We start from the raw sequence: 10,726 nt of genomic DNA on the forward strand, positions 1-10,726 counted from the left end.
CTAATTAATTGAAGGTCAGTTTTGGAGATTTATTTCATTCCTGTGAGTAAAACAAGTTCTTCTATTTCTTCATGGCCTTGTGGTCTTTTGTTGAGATTAGTGAATTTAAGAAAACAAACTCTGGGTTTAGGCTTATGAACTTGTTTGTACAGGAGAACACAAGTAATTGGTAATGTCTGAATTTGTGGAATTTCCCAGTTTACGGAAGTATAGTTACTTCTTTAGAGCCCGTGATACCTTCCTCTGTTGTCCTCAGCTCTGTAGTCTCTCCAGTGTGTAAACAAAAGCTCACCTGTTTTCTGAGCAGCCATTACAGTGCATCCAGCAGGTGCCCTCATTCTCTCTGCTTCCATGTCCTTCGTGACAGAAATAAGTCCGTCAAGCACCTGCAAAAAAGCCAGATATCTGAACATAGAGGTCACTCCTGTGTTTTCGCCTCCTGATGAGAGGTAACTGTTTCCACACAGTTTTGCCAAGGAGTGTCAGGAAGGGTGAGTACCTGTTGTGGGCCAGTGTCACAAACTTTGTCTCTTTGATGTTTTTCTTTGTCTTTTGTACTTGCCTGCCTGGGTGGGGTTCTCCTAATTGCCTTCTGGAGAACTCACAAGGTAATTTAGTCCATTTCTGTCTCCATGGAGGAGCAACCTCCCTGTCCTTCCTTATTCTCCACTGCTGATGTCCTGTGATGGGTGTTAATTTTGCATATTAGCATTTTAACATGTATGCATGTGAGTGTAGTAAGTGAGAGAACTGATTGTGTATCTTTTACTTGTGTCTTTCCATAATACCATAGGCCTATTGGCAATGTCAGGTAAGGAATATTCATTTTAAAGAGTGATGTAGGAACAATGAGATACCACCTCACACCTATCAGAATGGCTAACATGAACAACTCAGGGAACAGTAGATTTTGGCAAGCATGTGGAGAAAGAGGATCTCTTGTGCACTGCTGGTGGGCATGCAAACTGGTGCAGCTACTCTGGAAAACAGTATGGTGGTTCCTCAAAAAATAAAAAAAAAGAACTACCCTGCTATCCAGCAATCACACTACTAGGTATTTACCCAAGGGATACAAGTATGCTGTTTCAGAGCGGCACATGCTCCCTAATGTTTATAACAGCACTATCACCAGTAGCTAACGTATGGAAAGACCCCAAATGCCCGTCGATGGATGGATAAAGAAGATGTGGAGTATATTTGTGTGTGTGTATATACACACACACACATATATATGTATGTATACATACATACATACATCCACAAAGGAGCATTACTCGGCAATCAAAAGTAATGAAGTCTTGCCTTTTGCAAGTCCGTGGATGAACTGGAGAGTATTATGCTAAGCCAAATTAGAGAAAGACAAATATCATATGACTTCACTATATGAGGACTTTAAGACCCAGAACAGATGAACACAAAAGAAGGAAAGAAAACATAGTGTAAAGACAGGGAGGGGGAAAGACATAAGAGACTCTTAAATATGGAGAACAGAGGGTTATGGGAGGGGTTGTGGTGGAGGGGTGGGCTAAATGGGTAAGGGGCATCAAGGAATCTACACCTGAAATTATTGTTGCACTATATGTTAACTAACTTGAATGTAAATTTTAAAAATAATAGAAAAATTATAATGAACAAAAAAAATACCTCAAGCACCCTAGAGTATACTCTATACTGGTTATTTCTTTGCTCTGGCATTTTCTGTGCCTGTGATTATCCTCATACTTGCTCACTCATGGCCCAGGGTACCTGCCCCACCAACATGCATCGAACCATGTTGCATGCAGCAAAGGAGGCAATGTAAATCTGATAGGACTTAGAGAACTGGATCTGAAGTCTTTCTGTTTCCATTCAGGGAAGGCCCTCCTCCCCAAGTCACTACTCCCTATAAGTCTTGGACCAGAACTGTGATATATGGGTTAGTCTAATTGGACATCATAGCACTGGTGGACACATAAGATATTTGCAAACTGCTTCCGTTCTCTGAACTGTTTCACAGTATTTGACAAAAAGGCCATCACACTTTGCCCTGATTAACCCTTAAATTTAGGATATCCTTAAACGTAATGCACGGGATGTATTCTACATGCACATGGACTGCTGAGGAAGAACCGCATAAACCTGCAATTACTGATGGTCTTAGGGTAGAAGCCAGCAAGTACAGATTTATAGTGAGAAGGCTATATTTGGTCTCTTTACAACATATAACATGTATTCATGTTTTGTACAGATTGTGTTATCAGAGTCAGTTTTACTTATGAAGAAAGTAAACTGTAATGCCCGAAGTTCCGAAACCTCCCACAAAAGTCCACCAGAGTCGTAAGTCAAAGCCAAGCGGCAAGGGTCGTTTATTGCAGGTTCGAACCTGGTCCTCTGCGCACTCGTCGCTGGTGACGCAAGAGGCCACGATCAGGGTTGGTACAGCGCTTTTATAGACAGGGACAAATAGCACAGGGGAAGTTTCAAATTATGAGGGGCCTGATTAGTTGATTTTAAAGTAAGGACATTTGTTGTTCTCTGATTGGGCGTCCTTTGTCCTTTGGCGGGAAGGCTTTGTCCATTACTTGTGGCGGGAGGAAAAAGGGGGAAGGGGGTAGGGTAGGTGAGGAACGTGCTAAGCAAGCAGGTTTACAGAAGCGAGAAATGCCGGTTAGTTTATGTACAATCACTCATTCCATCACATATCAGACTACATTTAGGAAGGTTTACAACCCATTCTACTACACAGCGGGTTACATTCAGGAAAGGCCTCACAATGCTCGTAGCAAACAGCAAGCAAAACAGACTTCTCAGCAATGGTATTTCTTATCAAAGATCCATAATAAGCAGAAAAGAGAACTTTAGCTTTAAACTAAGGCAGGGCTGTCATTTGGATTTAAAGCTGTTCTTTTCAAAACCTCTTGTTTATGGTGAGTGTGAGACCACACGAGCATGATCACAAACAGAGATTTCTGAGAGTCACTTATCTGTGGCCAAGTCAAGGATGATCTCTGACTTAGTTCCTGCAGAGGCTGTGAAATTTAGCTTTCATCAGAATCATCTGGAGTACTTGTAAATTTTGGAATAGTACTAGAAGGGTACTGGAAGAAGAGAAAAGGAGGTAGAAAACATATTTTAAGGAAGAATAACCAAAAAATTCCCTATTCTGGCTAAGGAAACAGATCCAGAAGGCACAGGGGCACCTGGGTGGCTCAGTCAGTTAAGCGTCAGACTTCAGCTCAGGTCATAATCTCACAGTCCGTGAGTTTGAGCCCCACATCAGGCTCTGTCCTGACAGCTCAGAACCTGGAGCCTGCTTCAGATTCTGTGTCTCCCTCTCTCTCTCTGCTCCTCCCCTGTTCATGTTCTGTCTCTCTCTGTCTCAAAGGTAAAAACTTAAAAAAAGTTTTTTTAAATAAAAAAAAATCCGGAAGGCACAGAGAACTCCCGTTAAAATCAACAAAAGCAGGCCCACAGCAAGATATATTAGAATTAAATTTTCAAAATACGGTGATAAAAACTCTTCAAAGCACGAAGACATCTTTCACTTGTCAGGGAGAACCATAAGGTTATCTGGTGATTCTTCAACAGAAACTTGGCAAGCCAGAAGAGAGTGGCATCATCTATTCCACGTGCTGACTGGGAGAAATAGGCAGCCAGGAATTCTCTATCCAGCAAGGCTATCATTCAGAAGGGAAGGAGAGACAGAGTTTCCCAGACAAGCAAAATCTCAAGGAATTCCTCACCACTGAACTAGCCCTGCAGGAAATGTCAAAGGGGAATCTTGAAGTGCAAAGAAGACACCAAAAGTGACACAGAAAAAGGATCAAGAAAGTTTCTAGAAACAATGACAAAACTACTAATAAAATGGCAATAAATACGTATCCATAAATACTTTCAATGAAAACGTACTATACATTCCAATCAAAACACATAGGGTCTCTGGATGGAATAAAGCAACCAAACAAAAACAACAAGAAATAAAGCCCAGGCCCATCTATGTGCTGCCTACAAGAGACTCCATGGAGACCTGAAGACACAGGTACAAAGTGAGGGTGATAGAGAAACCTTTCTCATGCAGATGAAGGTCCAAAGAAAGCCAGAGTAGCAATACTTAGGGCGGACAAACCAGATATTTTGTTCTTGTGTGGCAATTACCCCGCTTTGGTACCAGGGTAATGCTGGCCTCCTAGGGTTATTTTGAATGGGTTCCTTCTATTCTATTTTTAAGATTTTGATGAAGCGTGCCCTAAATTTTGTTTTCTTTTTAATATTTGTTAGAATTGACCAATGAAGGCAAGAGACTGTGGGCTTTCCTATGCTGGGAGGTTTTTTATTCCAAATTCAACTTGTATATTTGTGATGGTCTAAGAAGATTCCTTATTTCTTGAGCTCAAAATTCATTTCTCAATCTTGGTAACTTGTGCGTTCTTTAAAATTAATTGTTTTTCTACTTTGTCTAACTTGTTAGTATATAATTGTTGATAGTGATCTGTTATCACACTATATATTTCTGTGGTTATCTGTTGTGAGGTTTCTGTTCCATTTATCCATTTGGTGCTTGTTACCTCTCCTTTTTTCTTAGTTAATGGAGTTGGATAATTTCCACTTTTGTTTGTTTTGAGAAATCTGGGCATTATTTTCCATGTTACTGTTTATTCTGATCTCTCATTTCTAATTTTTAAGTTTTTAGTTTTCTTTATTTGTTTATTTATTCTGAGCGAGAGAGAGCGCCCATGCAAGCTGGGGCAAGGGGCAGAGTGGGAGAGACAGAATCTTAGGCTCCTCACTGGGAGTGAAGCCGTACCCGGGACTTGATCCCACAACTCTGGGATCATGACCTGAGCTGAAATCAGGAGTTAGACGCTTAACAGACTGACCTACCCAGGTGCCCCAACTATTTTATGAATTTCTATTTTTTCCTTGGTATTTCCTTCTCCTCCTGCAGAGTTGAATGTGGGGCTTGAACTGGCTAACCACGAGTTTGTGAACTGAGCCAAATTCAATTGCTCAAACGACTGAGGGGCTCAGGCACCCCTGTTGTTGTTTTTAATATTTATTTGTTTTTGGAAAGAGAGAATCCCAGGCAGGCCCTGTATGGACAGCACAGAGCCTGAGAAGGGACTGGATGTCACAAACCATGAGATCATGAAAGGAGCCAAAATCAAGAGTCTGATGCTAACCCACTGAGTCACCCAGCCGCTCCTTAAAGGCAAAGACCGTTTTGTGTGTTTCATTCACATTGCAGAATTTGGGTTCCGAATTCTCCAGTTTACATTTGCACACACATTCATTGCCAAGTGATTGTGGGAAGGGTGCACTAGCTGAGGGAAATTTGTGACAGCCACAACTGGTGGCCTATGAAGCAGACTCAAGCCAGAAATACTGAACTCCGACTATGTGCCTTAAAAGATCAGCAAAATAGTGCCAATCATTCTGGGTGACCTTGGGGAGAAACAGGCATTCTTGCTATTGGGGGTGAAATTATCTAAGTAGCTGTGGAAGGCAATTTGGTAATATCTAGAGAAAATTATATATACTTTTTCGTCTCTTCGCTAACAGTGTTCCCTCAAATTTACCTACACAGTACTTGTAAACTTGCACAACAGTGACCTTCAAGTATTCACCACCCCTATGTAAAAGCCAAAGATTGGGAACAACCCAAAATCCTTTGGTAGAAAACCAATGAAATGGAATAATGCCCAACTATAAGGAAGGAGGAAAATAATCTGCATTTATAATTGCATTAAAAAAAGAAACACTTTTGGAGAGTACCTAAGGAAAGAAAGCTTTGTATTTTGGTAGAGTATTAATAGGTGGATACATGGATAATTATACGGATAATAATTTTATAATCCTTTAAATGATAGGAGGGAGACATTTCTATCATTTTAAGATTCTCATCCTTAGGATCTATTTAAAACTTGAAAGTCAGTGTAAATATTAGTGTCACCTAAGAAACTAGCTTATTCCAATAAAGCAACAACCAGTATTCTCCCCTTGGACAGTTCTCATTATATCACAATTGTTGGCAGGTGTTCAATAATATCCTGCCCAATGCCATTACATTCAAAATGTGCCCAAAGCCATAGAAAACCACCGTGAGGTGACCAGGATCTACTGGCTAGCTCTTAACCTGGAAACTGAGATGCTGCTTGCCCACAGTCTACCTCATCTCAAATGAGCCCCTCCCCAGACAATGGAGGCTTGAGCCCCAGTATTGCCTCTGGTCCTGGCAACCAATGATTCTGCCAGGACAGGCCTGCAAGTACCAAATGTTCAAGCAGACCACCTGTTATAAATAATCAAGCCCTCTTACCCTGTGGAGCTGTGCCAATTCACCTCCTGACACTCCAAATACAAGGAAATCTATGTCTAGTTCTTCAAAATCAGAGGCACAGTTGTTGTAACAATCATTTCTTGGGGATGTGGAAAAGAGGAGAATGATCTTTCCTCCAAAGTCTTGGGCAGGAGATGCTTTCTGACCACAAGAGTACTGGTACAGTTCTCAAGGCTGTAAGGGAGGGAGTCAAAATGCCATTGTGGTACATGCCTGGGCTCTTGCTCTACTCTCCAAATGACCTTGAACAGTGTGCCAAAATGCACCTTTCTTTCCCCCAGGTACCCAAAATCTCTATGCTGTGTTAAACACCCCAGATTGATATGTAGGTAGGTAAGTACGTAGCTAGGTCGCTGGGGAGACAGACAGACAGATGTCTTCATGATGGAGTCCTGGTAGGTTTTATCTTTTTGGAAAGTCATAACCATTCTTTGTTATCTACTTCTTGCCAGATAATTATCTATTGTGGGCTAGATTTATTTTTATTTCTATGGGATCAGGTATACTGTGTCTGCCTTCACTTCTTCACTTCTGATTTTAGTCTTCTCTATCATTCTGACTACATTAGAGACAGGTCTGTTGACTTTGGGGGGTTTTCTGACACCAATTTTTCAGAAGTTGATGATTGTTCCTATTTTTGCTTTATTCTACAGTTTTCATTTCTGTCTTAGGTTTCAATTGCCTTTCTTCTGCTAATTTTGAGCACTTCACTTTCTGAGAGACAAGAACGTGATTTGTGCTACAGCAAGAGATGCTACAGAATTCTCGACTAAGCTATGTGGTCAATTCCTTGTGTGCAAGTTTACGTGTCCATGGAAGAAGGAAGTCCTGGTGGTTTCTTCTTAGCTGTCTTCCTGATATTCTGATTGATTTTAAGGTTCTATATTAGAAGTTGTCAGTACATTCCTCTGAGAGTCGTACCCCATGATTTTACTTTTCTCTTTTTTGATCTCAGTCAGCTATATTTTCACATGGCACCGAGACATTCCTGCCACAGTCATGCATTGATGCTTCATTCCAAAAAGGGTCATGAGTAGATATAAACACAGTTTTCTTGAGAATGTACACTTAATAACAGAATGGACCAAGGTTGGGCATAATGAAGGGCAAAGGTATCTGGGGACTCCTTTTCCAGAGAACAATGATGAATGTAATATATACGGGGAAGTCTTTTATCAAAGCGCCAGCCTTATCCACACAGCAGTATCCCTAAGAGAGAGAGTCTTTATAAATATATTGAATGTGGGGAAAAATTTAACCAGTCTTCCAATGTTGGTGGTCATCAGAGGATTCATGAGGGAAGAAACCATTGCAGATGTAATCAACCTGGGAGCATGTTTAGTCATTCATCAAGATTCAGTACAGGTCAGACAACTGGTACAGGAGAGGAAAGTTATATAGGCAACGTATGTGGCAAAGCCTTTGACTACCAGCAACTGCATACTGGACAGAAACCTTATGAATGTGAAGAGTGTGGCAAGAGCTTTAAAATTGTGCCCAACCCTTACTCAACATAAGTTAACTCATATTGGAGAGAAACCTTACCAATGTAAAGAATGTGGCAATGTCTTTAACTAGTTCTCAACCCTTACAGGATATCAAAGAATTCATACTGGAGAGAAAATGTACCAAGATAAAGAGGATGGCAAGTCCTTTACCCGGCCCTCATCCCTTACAAGACATCAAAGAATTCATACTGCAGAGACACCTTCCAAAGGTAAACGATGTCATAAGACCTTTAGGCATCATTCACAACTTTCTGAACACCACAGGATTCATACTGAGGAGAAACCTTATCAATGCAAAGAGTGTGGCAAGGCCTTTAACTGGCGCACAGCCCTTAGGAGACATCACAGAATCCACACTGGAGAGAAATCTTACCAATGTAACGAATGTGGCAAGGTCTTTGGGCACCTCTCAACCTTTACACAACATCGCAAAATTCATACGGGAGTGAACCCTTACAAATGTAACAAATGTGGCAAGGCCTTTTCCCACCAGGCACGTCTTAATGTACATCACAGAATCCATATTGGAGAGAAACCTTACCAATGTAAGCAATGTGGCAAGGCCTTTCGGTACTTGTCAAACTGTATAAAACATCGCAGAATTCATACTGGTGTGAAACCTTACAAATGTAAAGAATGTGGTAAAGCTTTTAACTGGCACTCAGCCCTCAAGACACATCACCGAATTCATAGTGGAGGGAAACCTTACCAATGTAAACAATGTGGCAAGGCCTTTACCCAGCCCTCAGCCCTTACAAAGCATTACAGAATTCATACTGGAGAGAAACCTTACCAATGTAAAGAATGTGACGAAGGCTTTTACTGGCACTCAGCCCTTAAGTTACATCAGAGAATCCATAGTGGAGAGAAACCTTACCAATGCAAAGAATGCGGCAAGGCCTTTTCCCGGGCCTCAGTCCTTACAGAACATCACAGAATTCATACTGGAGTGAAACCTTACCAATGTAAAGAATGTGGTAAAGCCTTTAACCGGCTTTCAGCCCTTAAGACGCATCGCAGAATTCATACTGGAGTGAAACCTTACCAGTGTAAAGAATGTGGCAAGGCCTTTTTCCGCCAGGAACATCTTGATGTACATCACAGAGTCCATACTGGACAGAAACCTTACCAATGTAAAGAATGTGGCAAGGCTTTTGGGTTCGTCTCAAACTTTATACAACATCGCAGAATTCATACTGGAGTGAAACCTTACAAATGTAAAGAATGTGGCAAGGCCTTTTCCCGCCAGGCATATCTTAATGTACATCACAGCATCCATGTTGGAGAGAAACCTTACCAATGTAAAGAGTGTGGCAAGGCCTTTAAAGGGCACTCAGAACATACTCGACACCACAAAATTCACAGTGGAGAGAAACCTTACCAATGTAAAGAATGTGGCAAGACCTTTAACAAGCAATCATCCCTTCGACAACATGAAGGAATTCATACTGGGCAGAAACCTTACCAATGTAAAGAATGTGGCAAAGCTTTTAACTGGCAATCGGCCCTTAAGAGACATCACAGAATTCATAGTGGAGAGAAACCTTACCAGTGTAAAGAATGTGGCAAGGCCTTTTCCCGCCAGGAACATCTTGATATGCATCACAGAGTCCATACCGGACAGAAACCTTACCAATGTAAAGAATGTGGCAAGGCCTTTTCCCGCCAGGCACATCTTAGTGTACATCACAGAATTCATACTGGAGAGAAACATTACCAATGTAAAGAGTGTGGCAAGGCCTTTAAAGGGCACTCAGAACTTACTCGACATCACAAAATTCACAGTGGAGAGAAACCTTACCAATGTAAAGAATGTGGCAAAGCCTTTAACTGTCAATCGGCCCTTAAGAGACATCACAGAATTCACAGTGGGGAGAAACCTTACCAATGCAAAGAATGCGGCAAGGCCTTTACGCACCACTCAAGCCTTACCAACCATCACAAAATTCATACTGGAGATTGACCTTACCAATGTAATGAATGTGGCAAGGCCTTTCCCCCCAGGCACATCTTAATGTACATCACAGAATTCATCTTGGAGAGAAACTTTACCAACGTAAAGAGCGTGGGAAAACTTTTGATTACTGTTCAACTTTGACTTATTAACACAGAATTCATACTAGAGCAAATCTTCTAAATGTTCAGACTATGACAGAATTTCTAAGGACTGCTCCACTGTTATTCCACATCAGATAATTCATAGTGAGAGTAATGATACCCATTGGGAATGTGGCAAGATACCAAAGCAAAGCTTAAACCCTGATTCTTCATCAGAGAATATATACTGGAGATGATCTTACCAATACAAAGAATTTGGCAAGCCTTTTAATCAGTACTCAAGCCCCATCCAACATCAGAGAACTCATACTGCAGAGAAAACTTACAAAGAATGTGGTAAAAAACGTTTCAGACTGCTCAAGCCTTACTCATTACCATAGTTCCTGTCGCACAGAGACGTTACCAATGTAATGAATGTGGCAAAACTCTAGCCTGGACCTCACAACTGCCTCAGTATCATAGTTATGATACAAGAACAAAAGTATAACATGTAAAGGGAGTGGCCATGCCTTTAACTGGAATTCAGTCATGACTCAGTATCTCCAAATGCCTACTTGGGGATAATGTATGAATAAGGAAAGACCTTTTTAAGTATACACTTTGGAAAACAAAACCATACAGAGAGGAAAGTAACTTGAAAGATATAGTTAGTCATCTAATTATCTGAACATCAACTGTCAATAAACGTCACAATTCACAGTAGAAAGGAGTATATTGGTCACTCTATTCAGACATTATTCTCCATAAAAATACTTAACCATATGGGATAAAACAAAGTTGAACACTTAGATATCGAATATGCAGGTATGCTTGAAAATAGACATGGGGCTGTTTTTTGCATAGG

At 41.0% G+C, this 10,726-nt stretch overlaps 1 pseudogene; it reads left to right on the forward strand.

The window, feature by feature from the left end:
- Window positions 1–7,774: 7,774 nt before the first annotated feature.
- Window positions 7,775–9,787, forward strand: LOC122495245 (annotated as a pseudogene).
- Window positions 9,788–10,726: the final 939 nt, after the last annotated feature.

Source organism: Prionailurus bengalensis, chromosome E2 (genome assembly GCF_016509475.1).
Source record: "Prionailurus bengalensis isolate Pbe53 chromosome E2, Fcat_Pben_1.1_paternal_pri, whole genome shotgun sequence".
Taxonomy (NCBI): domain Eukaryota; kingdom Metazoa; phylum Chordata; class Mammalia; order Carnivora; family Felidae; genus Prionailurus; species Prionailurus bengalensis.